At 42.4% G+C, this 20,702-nt stretch overlaps 1 protein-coding gene across 1 annotated transcript in view; it reads right to left on the bottom strand.

The window, feature by feature from the left end:
- The window catches only part of LOC141145209 (uncharacterized), a 140,363-nt gene extending 122,660 nt beyond the window's left edge, over positions 1 to 17,703 (bottom strand). Inside the window, exon 1 of the mRNA XM_073631705.1 lies at positions 17,572 to 17,703. The gene's annotated coding sequence lies outside the window, so the exon portion shown is untranslated. The remainder of the gene's footprint in view (positions 1 to 17,571) is intronic.
- Positions 17,704 to 20,702: the final 2,999 nt, after the last annotated feature.

A 20,702-nucleotide genomic window follows, 5' to 3' on the forward strand; every position in this document is an offset into this window, starting at 1 on the left:
CTCTAATCAACAAAGCTTATGCTCAGCATCTCTAATACTGTAGAGCTACTGCAAGAGTTAAATTTAATTTTCTTTTTGCAGAGGGGTGGTTGGGGGAGTTTTCTCATGGAATAGGTGCAATCTAGTATTTAATTGTTGGGGCATGGCATAGATTCCATTGTTACTGGTAATATCACAGAAAGAAGTGCCTATAAGGCACAAAAAAACTAAATAAGGTTATGATTAGTGAGATAATGGAAAGAAAAGAGGTCAAACTGTTAACTACCCTTGTAGGCAAGGCCTAAACAGGGTAAGTCAAGTTACGAGTAATCAGCTATACACTTCGGATAAACACAGTTCCTTTATCTGTCCCTGTTTTTGCACAGCACATACAAGTATACAATCATGGGCAAAGATGTATGGATATATTTAGTATTTGCAGAACGGCACAGGGTTGTACAGTATTTCATTTGCCGACTATGCTTTAACCACTTATGCCCCGTACACACGATCAGAAATGCCGCCAGCAAAAGACCGATGTGAGCTTTGGGTTGGAAAATGTGACCGTGTGTATGCTCCATCGGATGTTTGCCTGGTGGAATTCCAGCCAGCAAAAAATTGAGAGCAGGTTCTCTAATTTCTATCTGAAAAAAGCGATCGTCTATATGCAATTCGGAAACGCAAAAAATCACGCATGCTCAGAAACAATTCGACGTATGCTTGGAAGCATTGAACTTCATTTTCTCGGCTCGTTGTAGTGTTGTACGTCACCGTGTTCTTGATGGTCGAAAGTTCAGAGAACTTTTGTGTGACCGTGTGTATGCAAGACAAGCTTGAGCGGAATCCCGTCGGAAAAGCCATCATATCTTTTTCCGACCAAAATCCCGATCGTGTGTACGCGGCATTAAGGACCGGGCCTCTTTTTTAGATGTGTTGTTTACAAGTTAAAAACATTTTTTTTTGCTAGAAAATTACTTAGAACCCCCAAACATTACACATTTTTTTTCGAACACCCTAGAGAATAAAATGGCAGTCGTTGCAACACTTTCTGTCACACCGTATTTGCGCAGCGGTCTTACAAGCGCACTTTAAAAAAAAAAAATACACTTTTTTGAATTAAAAAATAAGACAACAGTAAAGTTAGCCCAATTTTTTTTTATATTGTGAAAGATAATGCTACGCCGAGTAAATTGATACCCAACATGTCATGCTTCCAAATTGCGCCCGCTCGTGGAATGGCAACAAACTTTTACCCTTAAAAATCTCCATAGGCGACATTTAAAAAAATTCTACAGGTTGCATGTTTTGTGTTACAGAGGAGGTCTAGGGCTACAATTATTGCTCTCGCTCTATTGATTGCAGCGATACCTCACATGTATGGTTTGAATACATTTTCACATGCGGGCGGTACTCACGTTCGCTTCTGCACGCGAGCTCGGCGGGACGGGGATCGTTTAAAATTGTTTTTTTCTTATTTATTTGGCTTTTATTTTTTATTTTTACACTGGTTTTTAAAAAAAATAAATTGTGTCACTTTTATTCCTATTACAAGGAATATAAACATCACTTGTAATAGAAAAAAGCATGACAGGACCTCTTACGGTAAATATGAGATCTGTGGTCAAAAAGACCAGATCTCATATTTACACTAAAATGCAAAAAAAAAAAATATTGTCATTTAAAAAAATGAAAAAAAAGTCCCTTTAAGAGCTATGGGCGGAAGTGACATTTTGACGTCGCTTCCGCTCTGCAGTGTCATGGAGACAGGTGGGGGCCGTCTTCCCCTCACTCATCTCCATGCACAGCCACGGGAAGGATCCGATTGCCTCTGCCGCTGCTGACGGCTCCGGTTAGCGGCGGAGGGCACCGGATCGCAGCGGGATGGGGACCGGACCGCCGGCCAAATACAGCGATATCGGCGTTATGGCAGCTAGCTGCTGCCATAACAATGATATCCGTCCTCAAAGTGAGGACGTATATCGACGTGCGGTGGTCCTGAAGTGGTTAAACTTTCCCTCACAAGTGGTTCACTGTCCCTGACCATCAGGGCAGGACTTAGGGCTGTGGGGGCCCCTGGGCTTGAGTCACTTTCGGGCCCTACCTTCTATACATTACCGTATTTATCGGCGTATAACACGCGACAGCGTATAACACGCACCCCAAGTTTAGGAGGGAATTTTAAGGAAAAACACTTTTAGGAGGGAAGTTTAAGGAAAAAAACTTACATTTAAATGCCCATCAATGCAGCCTTATCAGTGTCCATCTGCAGCCTTATCAGTGTAATTTTAGCCTTGTCAGTGTAGCCTTGTCATTGCAGTCTTGAAGTTTAAAAATGGCGCCGCCGAGATACAGAGTCCTGTATCTCGGCGGCTCTCGGGTCCTCTCAGCGGCTCTCGGGTCCTCTCAGCAGCTCTCGGGTCCTCTCGCAGTCCCAAGCGGAGCCGAGAGTAGCCGAGTGTTTGGGTACAGCATCACACAACTGCGCAATTGTCAGTTAAATCGACGCAGTGCCGTATCGCAAAAAAAAATGATTGAAGTGCAATATTTCTATTATTACATTGTTATATAAAATAAAATAGTTCAACTCACCATAAGCAGAATCAGTCGGAGCCTGAGCATGTCACTTGCCAACGTCACCTGCCTTCAGATGCGGATTGTCACTTGCCACACATTGCGAATTGTCACTTGCCACGTCACTTGTCAGCGGATGCAGGGTGTCACTTGTCACGTCACTTGTCAGCGATGCAGGTTGTCACTTGTCAGTGGATGCAGGGTATCACTTGTCAGCGGATGCAGGGTGTCACTTGTCACGTCACTTGTCAGCGATGCAGGGTGTCACTTGTCAGCGATGTAGGGTGTCACTTGTCAGCGGATGCAGGGTGTCACTTGTCAGCGGATGCAGGGTATCACTTGTCACGTCACTTGTCAGCGGATGCAGGGTGTCACTTGTCACGTCACTTGTCAGCGATGCAGGGTGTCACTTGTCAGCGGATGCAGGGTGTCACTTGTCAGCGGATGCAGGGTGTCACTTGTCACGTCACTTGTCAGCGGATGCAGGGTGTCACTTGTCACATCACTTTTCAGCGAATGCAGGGTGTCAATTGTCACGTCACTTGTCAGCTGATGCAGAGTGTCACTTGCCACTGGGTCGAAGGGGGCCCCGTCAGGTAGGATGTACGGGGGCCCCATGATTTCTAACATTCAGGGGGGCGGCAAACTCCTGCCCGCTAGCAAGCTGTTTCGCCGGCACCGCTGCTTATTTCACGGCTTGTGTACTCCCACTTCCTGATAGCGGTGGAACGTACCATAGGGCGGACTGTAATCAGCCGGAAATGATGCAAGACATGGGAGGCAACGCGGCCATCATTTCTGGCTGATGACATCACGTCCGCCCTATGGTGCGTTCCACCGCTATCAGGAATTGGAAGTAAACACAAGCCTGATTGGTCGCCGTGAAATAAGCAGCGGTACCGGCGAAATGGGCTGGCTAGCGGGCGGGTGTTTGCCGTGGATCCGGCCCTGCCCACGGGGCCCCCTATTGGACAGGGCCCATGGGCTTGAGCCCAGTCAAGCCCAATTGTAAGTCCTGCCCTGCTGACCATGCTTTTGCCAGAAGCATGCCATAGTATTGTGGGTTTCCTTTTTTAAAAGACTCCCTCATCCAAATTGACCACTTAAGTATCTAGAAAGTTCAGTGCCCAATCAGACATCTCTCCTCTCAAGGTATTGTGTGGAATTTCTAAGGACTCAATCCTCCATGAGACTCCCCTTCTCATGGCACAGAGCCACCTAAAGGCAGGAAGGCTAACGGCACCTATCTGCACCCTAGTTGGCATAAAGCTCAGTGAACGCAAGCATTTACTGTATATAGGTCAACACTGACCGGAAAGGGGAATCTTTCTTTCCAAAAGACCCGGGTTTGCATTATGTTATACTGGTGTATAAATGATATACATCAGACAGCAGCATATAGAAAAAATAGAAAGTCGAGGGAAATATTACCGCAGTTAAGGAAAACCTATTCAGATGCTTAGGTCGGCAATGACATCCTCCATATTTCTCTCAGCATGGGTTTACTTTAATGAAGGGATAAACACACTTTATGTTTAACTCCAATAATTCAAATAGATCTATAAATAAAATAATTAAGCTTGGTATAAGCATGAATCATGTACAAAGCTCTAAGATGTTCTAAATGTTCTAATTCCTAACCCTTGCAGTGTGGGTGTACACCCACTGAAAGAGAAGGTTTTTTCCTGGAGTTCAGCTTTAGGGGATTCATAATTAGGTACAGTAATTCATAGTGGGCAAACTTAGAAACTTAAATTAGCTGTCTGCAATTTAATTATGTCAGTGTATTGAAAACTAAATTTTATTATTTTTACTTTTCTGGGTTGAAATGTGCTACTGTGTACCTGGGATAGGCAACCTCGGCCCTCCAGCTGTGGTGAAATTACAAATCCCATCATGCCTCTGCCTCTATGAGTCATGCCTGTGATTGTCAGGGTCTTGCAATGCCTCATGGGACTTGTAGTTTCACCACAGCTGGAGGGCTGAGGTTGCCTACCGCTGCTGTACAAATGCACTTTACTTAAAATAATGTATGGTGATTCTCATACACAACTCCAACTCAACTGGGTAGTGTAATGCTGCGTACACACGATCGAACATTCCGACAACGAAATCCTGGGATTTATTTCCGACGGATGTTGGCTCAAGCTTGTCTTGCATACACACGGTCGCACAAATGTTGTCGGAAATTCCGATAGTCAAGAACGCGCTGACGTACAACACGTACAACGGCACTATAAAGAGGAAGTTCAATAGCCAGTGCGACACCCTTTGGGCTCCTTCTCTAATCTCGTGTTAGTAGAAGTCTGGTGAGAGACGATTCGCGCTTTTCAGCCTCGTGCTTTTCAGCTCGTTACTGCTCTTCAGTTTGTGCTTGTGTGTTCGTATCTGGTTTTCAGTGCTTGTAGTCAGTTTGTATCTGTTTTTCATTGCGTGCTATTTATAGTACGTATTTGATTCTCAGTGCGTTCTTGTCTGCTCGTTTATAAATTTCACCTCGCTCTTCTGAGGCCTTTCTGATTTTCAGTGCGTTCTGTTAGTTCGTTCTGACCAGCCGACCGTTTTGAAGCCATGTTGCGGGTACGTACTCATCGTAGAGTTCGTGCTGTGCAGGGGCTTGGCGTTGGGGTTCTTACTTTGACCCAAGCCCAGTCCATGAACAGGGCGAGGAGGAATTCATGGACGAAAAATTGATTGCTCCAGCGTGACCAATTCTCACATGCCTTTGTTGCGGGAGATCCATGAGAATAATCCTGATGATTTCAGGAATTATCTCAGGATGACGTTTTTTCACCATCTGTTGGCTTTGCTGTCCTCTTATATTACCAAGCAGGACACTTGCATGTGGCAAGCCATCACTCCCGAGCAGAGGCTCGTCACCAGATTATGGTACTTGGGGACAGGGAGAAGTCTGCAGGACATCAAGTTCTCGACAGGCATCTCCCCCCAGGCTCTGGGGATCATTATTCCAGGGACCTGTTCTGCCATCATTCAGGTCCTGCAGAAGGACTATATTAAGGTAAGTTTTCTCCTTTAACTTCACATTCTATGTATTTAATGTTTGGTAATGTATTGTATTTATTTCATCATTACCATGATTGTAATATGCTGTAAATGTCCTCTTTGTCCTCATGCATGCTGGGAGTTTTTAATGCTCCATTTTTGTTCTTCATGCATATTTGCCTTCACTAACCTCCCCAGCATGCTATCCTGGGCCCATATACACCTAGTCTAGTCACTTAACAATGTATTTTGTCAGCTCCATAGTAGTGCTTTACCCTAAACACCCCCTAAAATATGTAGAAATGTTATTTGTGTCCTTAAATTCAGGCAGAGTGCCAGAGGCTTTTTTTGGGGTCACAAAATCATTTGGAACCCCCTCCTCCCAACCGCTAAGTCAACCGATACCAATACTCTATCTGCTGACTTTGCCAAACCCATACACACTATACCTACCTCTTTTGTGGTCATATTTATGGATGAATTCACCAAAGCATGTAGTGAAAGGGCCTGCCTGAATACTTTCAAATGGTACTGTTTAAAGTTTTGTTCTCCTATTATCTTGATAGGTAATTGCAGAATGTAAAAATGTGCTTCAATTTAGACAGTGTGTATTCATATTTTTGCATTATGACACTTCTTACCTGTCCAGTGGGCTGCCAATAGTGTAAGTAAGGAGGGGCTGGCCAAAGTAACACACATTATGTATGCATTCAGCTATCAATGAAGTAGAGAGGGTTACCTGTCCAAAACATCTCCCCCCCTTAAAATTTTTACAATGGGCCATCAGAGGGGGCGAGGAATCTGATAAGTGGACCTTAAGATTTTTTTTATTTAAATACTCCTATCAGCTCCTCCCTCCTAGACGCGTATTGGCCAATCACAGGCCTTCCTCAGTAGATTAGTTCTACTGAGGAAGGCCTGTGATTGGCCGATAAGCATCTAGAAAGGAGGAGCTGATAGTCACGTCCAGCCAGGCACTGTGTATGTGGACACAGTGGTGCTACTCTGGAGGTTTTTATGTGATTTTAAAAGTTTTTCTCTTGTAAGTGCAACTTGTCTGTTTGGGGGCTTTGAATAAATTTGTATACAGAGAACACTATGGTCTCTATACTTATTATTTACATGTCCTGAACTCATGGAATCCTAAGCCAAGCTGGGAGATGATCCGCTTCTTTGGATATTAATGAGCTGAGTTACCATTAAGAAAAGAGCCATCTGGATTACCCACCATTGATTGAGAAGAGGAAGTGAGAGCAAAGAGCTCGTGGGGAGATCCGCATATGAGTTTTGACTCATCTGGGAGGTGAGCGCGCATTTTTACTGGTGGTGGTGTGCACTCCTTTTGAGGATGAACAATCACTGTGGTGGAATTGTGTGGATACACTGATCACAAGAAGAGTTTTTCATGTTTTATTTCTTCATTTTTTCATTTTATGGACTATTCATTTATATGTAGGATTTATTTATTTTAGAGATTTGCACTTTATATTTATAATTTTACACATAGCGCTACATTTATTTATTTACTATCCATTTTGAAATTAGTGCGATGTACCACTTGGAATGTTTAGCAGCTGTGCACGTTTATTATTAGGTTATCTTATTTAAACATCACAAAATTTTTTTACTTGTGGCGCTGATTGTTTCATCTTATAATTGGCTCCAGAGTGGTGGCTTGGGATTGCCACCTCCAGAAGACAATGTGGCTGGTCTGACGTTCATCTTTGTCGCTGATGAAGCGTTTGGACTTGGTGAACACCTAATGTGGCCGTTCCCCATGAGATCCCTCACCCCGGACCAGCGGGTTTTTACTTACCAGCTGGCCAAAGCCAGAAGAGTGGTGGAGAATGCTTTTGGGATAAAGGCCAGCCGATTCCACCTATTCCTTACGCCAATCAACATGGTGGAATATAAACTTAACCATATAATCCTTCCATGCTGCATTCTCCACAACTTTTAAGGGAGAAATTTGATGAACTATGTGGCCTCAGTTGGGCCTGAGCCAGGCTTTCAAGACCAAACCCTGACGGCGCTTGAAACTGGCCGCCCTGGCTTGCCGCCCCCAAAGCACCCACGAGGTCCGTAAAAAATATATGGAGTACTTTGCGGGTAGGGGGGCCATTGATATGCCAGAACATGTTTAAGAAACCTTTTTTAAATAAATTTGTATTTTAAAATGAAATAATAAACTTTTTAAAGAGAAATTTGATGAACTATGTGGCCTCAGTTGGGCCTGAGCCAGGCTTTCAAGACCAAACCCTGATGGCGCTTGAAGCTGGCCCGCTCCGGCTCGCCCCCCACCAAAGCGCCCATGAAGTCCGTCAAAAATATATGGAGTACTTTGCAGGTAGGGGGACCATTGATATGCCAGAAAATGTTTAAGAAACCTTTTTTAAATAAATTTGTATTTTAAAATGAAACAATATTTCCTATGATTTACTGCTTGTGTTTCTTTTAGCTGTCTCCTAGGTTATCCAATGTTTTTTTTTTTTTTTTGCCCATTTTCTTTAATAGTGCCAACGTAATTTCTTTGATACATGAGGTTACAATCTCTTCTTCAGCTAACTATTATGTTGTGGGTCTGCTACACACACACCTTGTTTTTGTTGTTAATGTATGTAATGCATTAATGCCTAAAATATTCATAATTTTCCGCACCATGAATTTATTTTTTGGAGTTACGAAAATGGCCTGATTGATGCACATTATCTTGCACTGTGGGTGTTATTTAATAAAGAAAAATACACTTTGCACTACAAGTGCACTGCAAAAGTGCACTGAAACTGCACTTGTAGTGCAAAGTGGCTTTCCCTTTAGTAAATAACTCCCATTGACACTGTAAAAAACTTAAGCAAAAAACTGCTATTGAGCATTGAAAGAAGAAGCCACACATTGTTGAGTTGAAAAATGTTTACTCTGTGCACATTCAAATGTGCGTTTAGAAAAGGGTTTTTGAACAAACCAACATATTTTTAAAATACAACTTTTTTTGGACAGTAAATATATGCTTTTTTTGTGGTAACAGGCATGTTTTTTAAACCATAAAACAATACACAACTCAGGAACTTACAAAGTTCAACTTTGAGAAATTGAAGGCAATATCAAACATTATAGTATGTCCAAACTGTGTTGATCTTGCCTTCAGCAGATGGGGTGATGTCACCCCTGCGAAAGCCAAATTTTGAAGATGCACACAAAAAATGTGTATTTCACTCCTGACCCCATGCCTAAGGTCAACATGTGCTAGCTCCCATCATGGGGGATCAATGGATGTGTTTTGGGGGTACAACCCCTTCCTCTCAGCTACTTGAGTTGCGAGGAAGAGGTTGCACTCACAAAATGCGTACCTTGATATTCCGTAATGGCAGGTGTATCTTCAAAATTTGGCTTTCAACATTTTTTAGAAAATTTATAATAAAAATTAAAAAATGCAAACATTTTGGTGTGTTTTCAATGATGTTCTTCATTTTTTGTTGAACATCATTGATGTTTTCCTTTATCTTTTCTAAATCATGATTGCACACCATGATCTCCCCGATGATGACGTGTGCACTTGCACTGGTGAAATGAGTTTCTTCTTCCACAACATCCACATCACCTAAAATAAAAAAACACACCATGTATTATAAATATGCAGGCATCCATCTTTTACCTGAAGCTGTGATCTCAGACACTCGCCTGTTGTGGTCACTATTTCGCCCACTTCATAAACCTCTCCTTCCTCCACATCCTGAGGTTGTGGTGTGGTGACTTCCCTTCTTTATGAGGTTGGGGGTCCCTGGTGTCCTCTGACGTCCCGATTCTTTTCTCCCATATGTGAATAAAATGAAGGTATACTTAGCACACAGATATTTGAGGCAAGAAATAGAAATATGAAACATGTCTTGGAAGAGTTGTACAATTGTCTGTTGTGGCAGAGTTCCAAGCTGAAAACATGATTTTTTCCCTTTCTTCAAGCTGGAATACTTACCTTTTTGGGTAAAGTTTCACGAATGGAGACACCCCTAGTATCCACTGGAGCACCTGTGTGGGACACCCTAAAAAGTTTGTTCTGGTGTTCCACACTAGTGCTCCTGCGTCCAGCTGCTGAGTGTCCTCTCCTTACACTAAATCAAGTTTGCATTTCATTCTAGTTACAAACCCATCTACACAACAATGTACTAAACTTCTTTTTTCTTTTCAAATGTTTTATTGGCAATTTCACATACATCTGTTACATTAAGTTCCATACATAGTTTCTATCAAATAGACGGCAGTGTACATAAAAATAATGTCAGAGAACATTGGTTTAAGGAAAGCTGAATATTAAGGTAGCGTATATATTTCTAAATCATGCGGCTTGCTGGAACTAAACATGGAAATATATGAAAGATTAAAGGGGACTACGATCCCTTTTTTAACACTATAGATTTGGGCCATTCCCCAACATCAGTTATGGGGGGGCCCCCAAAAGTAATACATGTAACAGAGTATATTACCTATTTTTAAGTTTGGAGGGTATGGTGGAATCAAGAGGTGAAATAAAGAGAAGGGGTAGAGTAGAGGGGGTATAGGCGAGAGAGTTGTGGGTAGGAGAAGAAGGGGGGGGAGAGAGATGCCGGCGGGCCCGCGCGGGTACAGGAGTCATAATAGAGTCTAGGGGTGGTGCCCATGCCCACTTAAAGCGATGTACTAAACTTCTTTTAATACAAATAGGCCTGAACAAATGTAGTTAACATGTATCTGCCAAAAACATCACATTAGTGGGCGAACAAATGATGTTTACTACGAACGATTACTCTGCCCATGAACCTGAAAGTTGCCATTTTAAACTGTACAACAGTAAAGAAAAGCACATGGAGCAGCACGAACGTAATAAGAAGAATAGGAACACACAACAAAATACTTACTTTTTTGCAGCAGTCTCTTGATTCTTCTGTACTGATCCTGCTCCCTCAATTTCATTGAGGGAGCAGTTCATCCTTGGATCGCCCTACCCCAAAATTCTTCTGCAGACTTTTCACAGCTTTAGTCATGATCTTGGCCTTTCTGACATTTGGGTTTGGGTAAGGTCCATGCTTCCCATCATAGTCAGCCTTCTTCAAGATGTCCACCATCTCCACCATCTCTACAAAGGACATATTAGAGGCCTTAAATCTCCTCCAGGATGTTCATGGCTCCGGGCTTTCGTCGTTGCTGTTGTCTTCATGCACCTGTTGTCTCTCTGCCATGTGCTCTCCCACTGCGCCAAAAGAGAAGGGGCGGAAAATATACTATAAAGAAGGTCAGGGGCGGGCGGAGTTTTATGCATGCGCAGTGTATATAAAGCGTAACACGCGTGTGTCGTATGTACGATCTGTGAGCGGAGGAAGGAGTAGCGGAAGCGCCGATCGTGATAACAAAGGTACAATTTTAACTTGGGCCTATACTGCTTATAGATTGACGCCTATATTGGGACAAAATTATGAGAATTTAGCATGACATTAGGGTTTGTCTTGTGTTGTGTCTTGCAGAGAAAATGGATCTATTGAATGATCAGGACTTTATCCCCATATTCATTGATATGTACAGGGAGCTGCCCTGTCTGTGGCAGGTAAACAGCAATAGGGAGCAAAAGAAGGTCCAGGATTCCCAGTGATCAGGAGCTGCAGCAGATGACATTTATGTACCCAGGCTGTGGTACTATGACAGACTGCATTTTCTGGCAGACCCAGGCCAGCACTCTCCAATTTTCCTTCAACGCTTCCTTCCACCCCAGCTGAGGCTTCCGATGTCCAACCTGGGCCTTCCGACCAGGAAGATGTAGAGGAGCCCAGCTTGAGGCAGGTATAGCATTGTTCAACATATTTCTTGTCCAAATGAATAATGATGTTAACTAGAGGTTATTATTGATCATTAATTTCTGATTTCACAAAGTGTTTTACATATCAATAGACAGTAGTGGCCACAAATGATTGGGACAAGAATGAAAAATGCTGGGGTCAGAATGATAGTCTTTTCTATTTGTTAACATTCAATTTGCAACAGTCATGAGCTGAAAATTGTGTGTGATTGATGAACCAAAACCTAAAACTATGTCCCTTTTTCATACACAGGAAAGCCTCAGCCAGGAGGAGGCCGTAGAAAGTGGCAGCCAGGAGGTGGCAGGGGTAAGTGGCAGCCAGGAGGTGGCCGGGCCCAGTAGCCTAACTGAATCCCAGGTCCCTCCCCTCCGCCTTAAAAAAAAAAGGCCCAGGAAGAGAAGTAACCTGGAGGTGGCTGCACTTGGGCTATTTCGGAAGGCTACTGCGGCCCTCAGAACCCCCCCAATACTCAAGAGGACTATGCCTGCATGGCAGCCTGCAAAATGCAGGAAATGGAGGAGGGCCAACGCCTCATCTGTGAGGAAGTGATCTTACCCCTAAATACCCCTAAATAAGGGGTTGAGGGGCGAACTCACAAGCCAAAGCCAAGTTTGTGAGTTCAACCATGGTCCTCCTCCTCCTCCACCTCCTGCCACAACTCCAACACTAGAGCCACAGCCTGGACGAAAGCGTGCAAGGAAGACAAGAGAGTGATGGCTTGGGTTCAGTCTGGTCTGACAAAAGACGCAGACTGTTGTAGGACCACAGCCTGGTGACATATATGTCACCTGCTGCTGTTCCTGAGTCCTGGACCAGATTGTGCTCCCTATTATATGGACTCTTTATGCTATCAATTTTGGCTGTATAGTTGATGTGCGCCTTCCTCTTTATTTTGTTATGACCCATAATAAATGGCTATTTTTTTCACAAATACTTGCTTATGTGTTTTACTTCAAAAAGGACAGTTTGTTTCTGAGTAGAAAGGTACATTTCAAAAATACAATGTCAAATTAACAAGGGACACCAAAAACAAACAACCTCCTTGAGGTTAAAAAATACAAGTTAATAATGGTGTTGTGGTAACTTGACACACAAAACGACAAAAAATATTATGGAGATCAGTAGAAAATAAAATATCTAAAAAAACAGGAGATCTTGATAAAAAAAAAAAAAATAGGTCACTATAAAAAAAAAAAAATGGAGATCTTCATAAAAAAAAATAGAGATCTTCATAAAAAAAAAAAAAAAATAATAGAGATCTTCATAAAAAAATAAATAAAAAATGATCACTATAAAAATAAATTAAAAACATTATTCTGGAGATCTGGCGAAAAAAAACATTTTATTCATGAGATCACAAGAAATAATAAAGAAATCAGTTTGTCAGAACTCTGTGTGAATATCAGCTGGAAAAAAACTTAATAATTTTAGCATTATAAAGAAGAAGAGAATGCGCTGCATTTAAAGATTACAAAATTTGTAGCGTGACGAATGTGCTATCTCCATTACGAATGCTAGTTTTACCAGACAACTTTTTAATTCCATGCGTGGAATTTTGTGCGCCAGAATTGAGTACACACGCTCGGAATTTCCGACAACGGATTTTGTTGTCAGAAAATTTGAGATCCAGCTCTCAAATTTTTGTTGTCCGATGGAGCCTACACATGGTCAGAATTTCCGACAACAAGCTCCCATCGAACATTTGTTGTCGGAAAATCCGATTGTGTGTACGCAGTATAATGCCGCGTACACACGATCGGAAATTTGGCCAGCAAAAGACCGATGAGAGCTGTTGGTTGGAAAATACGACCGTGTATATGCTCCATCGGACTTTAGCTGGTCGAAGGCAAGCTTGAGCGGAATCCTGTCGGAAAAGCCATCATATATTTTTCCGACCAAAATCCCGAACGTGTGCACACATTAGTGTTTTTCCTTGATTATCTACAATACTTTTGGCCCCCTCTACACTATGGAATTTCACTGTGTTGAGTTACGGTGACCATATTAACATGCAGTATTTTGGGCTTTAAAGGAGAAATATGGCTAAACCTCTTTTGGCCCTATTTCTACAATGGATCACAAGAGTGCAGTCCATTCTGCACTCCTGTGACCCATATTCAGCCGACAGCAGGGCTAAAGTCTATTGTCTGCTGACATCACTCAGCCAATCCAGGCTCTGCAAGGAACCTGACTTTAATGTTGGTATCCACCCAGAATGCTGGACCGGCAGCTGGCTCAAGCTCCCACCCCCCCCACAGCACGGCACACCAGTGAGCGCTGGAGGGGCAGAGCAGAGAGCCAGTGAGTGACAGTCCAGTGAGTTTTAGTAAGGCAGTTTCCGTGGAGTGCTGCGAGCGAAAGCCAGACTGTAAGGGGTCAAGAAGGTTATTTTCACTGAGGTAGGAGCTAAGACTGTTGTAGACTAAGCGTTCTAGAAGTTTAGAGGTGAATGGGAGCAACGAGATGGGTCTTAAGTTGTTCAGGTTGGTAGGGTCCAGTGAGGGCTTTTTAAGAATGGGAGTGATCTGCGCATGTTTTAGAGGGGAGGGTAAGGTGCCACTAGGGAGGGATAGATTGAAGATGTGGATGAGGAAGCATAGGATAGAAGAAGAGCGTGACCGTAGTAGTTGTGAGGGAACAGGATCCAAGGGACAATTGGTTAGGTGGGCATTCGAGAAAAGATTTGTAACCTCTTCAGTAGTAGCCAATTCAAAAGAGGAGAGTGTTGAATGTGCTGCTATGCAAGGTATGTTGGGTGGGGAAGACGTACGCACAGTGGAGATGTCCTCACGAATTGCATTGATCTTGTCTTTGAAGTGATTGGCAATCTCTTGGGCAGTGAGTGAGTTAGTGGGTAGAGGGGGTAGGGGACGAAGCAGAGAGTTAAAGGTTGAGAAGAGCCGACGGGGACTGGATGACAAGGAATTAATAAGAGAGACAAAGTAGGCTTGTTTGGCAGCATGGAGGCATGAATTGTATTTTAGAAGGGTAGATTTATATAGGGTGAAGTCTTGCAGGCATTTGGTTTTACACCACAGTCGTTCAAGAGCACGGCAATGTCTCTTGAGATTTCTAGTGTTGTCAGTTTGCCAGGGTTGTAACGGTCGGGGCCTGATTCTGCGTGTGGTTAGAGGACCAAGTGCATCTAGTGATGATGAGAGTGAACTGTTGTAGACAGAGGTGGCCAGGTCAGGACAGGACAGGGGAGAGATTATGTCATATAGGTGATCAGTAGCAGAATAGAGAAGAGAAGGGTTAAAGTGGCGAAGGTTTCTACAAGTAATTGTTTGCTGCTTGGAGGGATGGGTGGTTGGAGGCAAGGATACAGTGAAAGTAATGAGGTTGTGATCAGAGAGAGAAAAGGGGGTGTTGGTGAGGTTGCCAGGGTTGCAGAGATGGGAGAATACAAGGTCAAGGGTATTACTATTGGAGTGAGTGGAAGTATGTGTCCATTGGGTTAGGTCAAAAGATGAGATTAAAGCGGGGTTCCACCCAAATTTTGAACAATATCTGTATGTATTCTCTTCCTTGCCTAGATGCTGACATGCCATTTAAAAAAACTGTAATTACCTTTTATTTTTCTATTCTTCTTTGCACTTCCTGGTTTTCCTCCCGTGGGAGTAGGCGTGTTTCTAGCCTCTCCCAGACTCCTGGGAGCTAGTCTCAGGCTTCCCAGGATGCCACTGAGCATGTGCGGGAACGAGCGGTGAATGCTGGGAGCACAGCATTCACCACATCCAGGAAATAAATGCTTGTGGGCTTCAAATGCCCACAATGAAGATGGAAACCGCCTGCAGTGAATAATATAAGTTATTCTTTCCGACGAAATCTGACACAGGCGGACATATTACACACAATATGTCAGTATGTAATGCTGAGAAGAAAAGTTTGTGAATGAACTAAAAAAAAAAAACGATAGATAGGTGGACCCCCGCTTTAAGTCGAGAAGTTTAGCTGTAGTTGGGCTGTTAACATTGACAGGAATGTTGAAGTCACCAAGAATAATGGTGGGTATTTCAGAGGAGAAAAAGTAGGGTAGCCAGGCAGCAAAGTCATCAAGAAAGTGCGATACCGGTCCTGGAGGCCGATAAATTGCTGCAATGCTCAGAAAATGGGAGAAAACAGACGAATACAGTGCATCTCGAAAGAAGAGAGGGATAGAGAGGGAGGGACAGGAAGGACTTGGAAGGTGGTTTGTGGGGATAGAAGAAGGCCAACTCCACCTCATTTCTGTCTGTTGGGTCTGGGGGGTGAGTCCAATGGAGACCACCATGGGAGAGGGCAGCAGGAGAAGCTGAGTCAAAATTTTGAAGCCAGGTTTCTGTTATGGCGAGTATTTTAAAGCCATGAGAGATGAAGAGGTCATGTACAGATGTTAGCTTGCTACAGATGGAGCGGGCATTGCAAAGGGCGCATGAGATTGGTGGGCTGCTTTGAGGAAGCAGGGGTATAGAAATTAAACTGAGTGGATTGTGGTGGTTGCCAGAGGGGGAGGGGTATTGGATATGTGGCTTGCATTTGGAAAATGGCGGACCAGGATTAGGAGACTAGGAGAAGGAGGAGGGCGAGGAAGGCAAGGTGGGAGTGGGATGTGCATGAGCGCACATGTCTAGTGGCCCTGGTGTTTATGTCAGCATGTGGGTGCAGCAAATGCAGAAGATGATGGGTGCCATAGTAGGGAGAGGGTAAGAGTGAGGGTGATATGTGCATGCTACAGGGAAGAGAGGAGGGGTAGAGTAAAGATAATTTGAGGATAGAAGACACCAATGTGAGAAGGAAGAGAATAAGGAGCATGTTAGTGGATAGAGAGTGGGAAACTAACTTAATATAAAATAAATGTCAAAATCTGGTTTGCTTGTCGTCTTGCAGAGTTCTTGTTGTTGTCCATCCAGCTTTAGTTATCCTGCTTTCGTTAAACTGCGTCGGTGAAACCGCGCATCACTCGTGACAGAGCCATGATGTCTGCGCCTTGCCCCTGTCTGCGCCACCCCATAAGCTGCCATAAATGTATAGGGAGCAGGGATGCATTTCTCAGTTGGTCATTATTGGGTCTGATGTGAGACACCTGAATATGGGGAGGAGATGGCCAGTACCAGACCAGCTACAGACACAGGCTAGGGTCGTAAAGCTAATCACCTCTCTTGATCACTCAAGCCACATGGAGTTGAGAATCAATCACCAGTAATATTGCTATTGTAGTGTGTTTGTTATAGAGCTAGCATTAAATATAGAAGTTTAAAGATATGGCAGCAGGAGACAATTACCAAAAATGTTACAGCAAAGTCATTTCAGTAGAGATGTACAGATGGATAGGAGACAATTACCAAAAATGTTAAAGCAAAGTCAGTTCAGTAGAGATGTACAGATGAATAGGAGACAATTACCTGTAAAAGAGCAGAGAAGACATGATCAGAATTGATAACTGCGTCGGTGAAACTGTGCATCACTCATGACAGAACCACTCAGGACAGAGCCATGATGTCTGTGCCTTGCCCCTGTCTGCGCCACCCCATAAGCTGCCATAAATTTATAGGGACTCTAAAGGTAAGGGGCAATCCCAAAGAGAGACCCCCCCCAGGGAGAGGCAGGAGGGAACCTAACAGCCACACATCCTCCACATAGACTTTACAGCAAGCCTGAAGAAAGACAAGCTTACCATCGTTGGTGAGTGAAAAAGGACACGCATATGAAATGTAGTGACAAATGTGAAGAATAATAAATAAAAAATGCCAGTGTATATACACTGGTTGGGCCTTGCCACTTAGTAACAAGAATTGCTTCGGTCTTGGCCAAAAGGCCTAGCCCATAAGACAAGGTGCAGAAAAAAGTGTGTGGTGTTGTGGCCCAGTGCTCATTCTCATAGTGGGGTCCCCAACTCATAGTGATACCCAGGACACCCCCAGGTTGCCATTTCTAGGAGCGCTTGACAAAGAAAGAGAGACAGGCAGATGCTGTACAATGTAGGCAACATTAGCCAGGTTGCAATATACTGTGTGGCAGGTTACAAAACAAATACAGATAGGCACATCTGCCCATCTCTTGTTATTATGGAAACTTTAGCCAGCCTAACAAAATAGAATTGATATAAGACAGCTAAAATATTTGTAAAAATAAATTGCACATATGAATCATATCCTGGAGTTCTACATTATTACCAAAATAGAGACTTTTTCTGCAATAGAAATATTCAGTTTACCTTTTATCTCTAGAAATCCCTGGTAGATGAGGGTGCCTTTAATAAATCTGGAGCGTGTGGACCATTTGCTGCCCTTCTGCTCGCTGTGTAACCAGTTTATCTTGTCAACACCTGGTTTCTTACTTCTGCCTTGTTACTTCTGTTTTAGGATCAGTTTTTAACTTCTCTGCATTGGTCAAAACCACCACACATCAAAACAGACTTAGTTACTTTAACCTTATCATGCATTTATTTTTAGTTATCTTAAAACACACAGCTTAGTGGCTTAGTGTTCCTGTTCTAGGGTTTTTTGTGTGTGTATATACTGTATACTGTATATACAATATATATATATATATCTATCAATGTCAGTCAGTGTCAGCGTGTTCCAGGTAAAATAAAAAAGCAAAATGTGCACTATTGTTTCTGGGCCCTACTACAGGTACAAATAACATACAGTATCTCACAAAAGTGAGTACACCCTCACATTTTGTAAATATTTTATTATATCTTTTCATGTGACAACACTGTAGCAAAATTTAATTTCTTCAATGTAAAGTAGTGAGTGCACAGCTTGTATAACAGTGTAAATTTGCTGTCCCCTCAAAATAACTCAACACACAGTCATTAATGTCTAAACCGTTGGCAACAAAAGTGAGTACACCCCTAAGTGAAAATGTCCAAATTGGGCCCAATTAGCCAGTTTACCTCTCCGGTGTCATGCGACTCATTAGTGTTACAAGGTCTCAGGTGTGAATGGGGAGCAGGTGTGTTAAATTTGGTGTTATCGCTCTCACTCTCTCATACTGGTCACTGGAAGTTCAACATGGCACCTCATGGCAAAGAACTCTTTGAGGATCTAAAAAAAAGAATTGTTACTCTACATAAAGCTGGCCTAGGCTATTTGAAGATTGCCAAGACCCTGAAACTGAGCTGCAGCATGGTGGCCAGGTACCGCCCTGCTGATGTCATCGCTACATACGAAGTCCCAGAAGTGTGGGCCTTTTTAAGCTATCTGTACCGGTCGGTATATCTTTTTACATGCAAGGGAGATGCTCTCCCCTTTTTAAGCAATTTAATTATGAATAAATGTGTTGGATGATACACCATGTGGAGCATTTTTTCTGAGTGGGACAGCCGTGAGCCTATGAAAACGAGGGGCACAGGAAAAAGTGTGTACAGGAGTCCAGTGTACCGAATAGCCCAAAGGCCCTGGCAGGGTAAAACAGCCACAGGCGTTTTTGACCTCCTGCAGGTCAGATTTATCTGGTAAGCAGACATCCTTCCTTTGGTGATGGGCACATGTGGTGTTGGTATTATATAAAAAGAAAAATATTTTTGCGCTAACCATACAAAATTAAAATAAAATCGTGCTGCTGCTCGTGTTAGTCAATAAATACAAAAGACCCCAAAAATTAGTTAGCATATAGTGTAACAAGCGCACATCATAAATCAGTGTATACTATATAACATAGGTGATCCTAATAGTTCTGACTACTATTAGTATAATAAAATAATTATGACCACACTAATGTGAAACAAACTCATGTGAAAAATTACTGAAGAAAATCATGTGAAAAAATTCAGTGAAAATAACTTAAGATAAAGTTATATAATACAAATTAATGTGTAAAAAATTATTATGACCACACACTAAAAAGTATTCTAATGTGAAACAAACTCATGTGAAGAAATTATTAGAAATTCTTGTGAAAAAGATTACTTAAAATCCTTTAGATAATTCACCCTATTTCCAAGGAACTCTTTGTGCACATAAATCTCTTGCTACTAGCCACAATGTTGCTAAAGGAATTTCAATCCGCAACAATATAGCAACCACTCTAAATATCCAGTTCGTGCTAAAAAGAGATTTAACAGTGAAAGCTTCTCCTCCCTGGATATCTAATATATAGGAATATTAATCAGTCCTTTATAGAAATATATTGGGTTGATGTTAACACAAATCTTCTTTTGGGACAAAAACTCACAGATGATCCTCCTTCTCACAGGTATAGTAGAAAAAGCAGCTTACCGGATCAGATGGATCCCAGGTTAATGAGATCAAATAGGCATGTTGCATTAGCCTGCCGGCTTCTTGGATTATCACCTGGGTGTCGATCCCGGTTTCCTCATCCACTTCGCTCTTATCCACTTTACCAGATCTGCTTTCACCGGTGCAGTATATCCGATTTCCACAAGCTTTTAGCTCTTTTGTTCATCCATAGAAAAAAGATACCTCAGTGGGAACAAAGCGGAAGGGGCTCCATAGTGCAGATGTGTATTATAGATTTATTAAAAACTTTTTACAGTCACTTCAAAAAAAATTTTCACTGCAAATAATCACAGCAACGATACACTGCACATCAGGAACCGCAAATCAACAACTCCCAAGCACACACCAAACGGGAACCAAATAAAAACGGGAACCAGATAAAAAAACAGCTAAAATTCAGCATACATGCAGTGCGGGAGCAAACCGGCTACCTGCATGGGGAAAAAACAGAAAAACATGATGGCGTCACAGCCTCTAGCTCCACCCGAAGCGTTTCTCCTAAACAGGCTTCCACTGGGAACGGAGACATCGGTTCTATAATACACATCTGCACTATGGAGCCCCTTCCGCTTTGTTCCCACTGAGGTATCTTTTTTCTATGGATGAACAAAAGAGCTAAAAACTTGTGGAAATCGGATATACTGCACCCGTTTGCAAAATTTTATAACAAAATATAAAAAAATATATATATTTTTTTTTAAAAATATTCGGTCTTTTTCAATTTTTTTAATAAAAACTAAAAACCGCAGAGGTGATCAAATACCACCAAAAAGAAAGCTCTATTTGTGGGAAAAAAATGATAAATAATAATTTCATATGAGTACAGTGTTGTATGACCGCGCAATTGTCATTCAAAGTGCGACAGCGCTAAAAGCTGAAAATTGGTCTGGACAGGAGGGTGGTTTAAGTGCCCAGTAAGCAAGTGGTTAAACAGTCATTTTCCAAAAAAAAGTGTTTGAAAAATTGCTGCTCAAATACCACCATTATTACCTAGGGTGTCTGCTAAAATATATATATATATATAATGTTTGGACGTTCTGAGTAAATTTCTAGCAAAAAAATTATGATTTTTACATGTAGGAGAGAAGTGTCAGAATTG

Source organism: Aquarana catesbeiana, linkage group LG01, assembly GCF_042186555.1.
Source record: "Aquarana catesbeiana isolate 2022-GZ linkage group LG01, ASM4218655v1, whole genome shotgun sequence".
Classification (NCBI taxonomy): domain Eukaryota; kingdom Metazoa; phylum Chordata; class Amphibia; order Anura; family Ranidae; genus Aquarana; species Aquarana catesbeiana.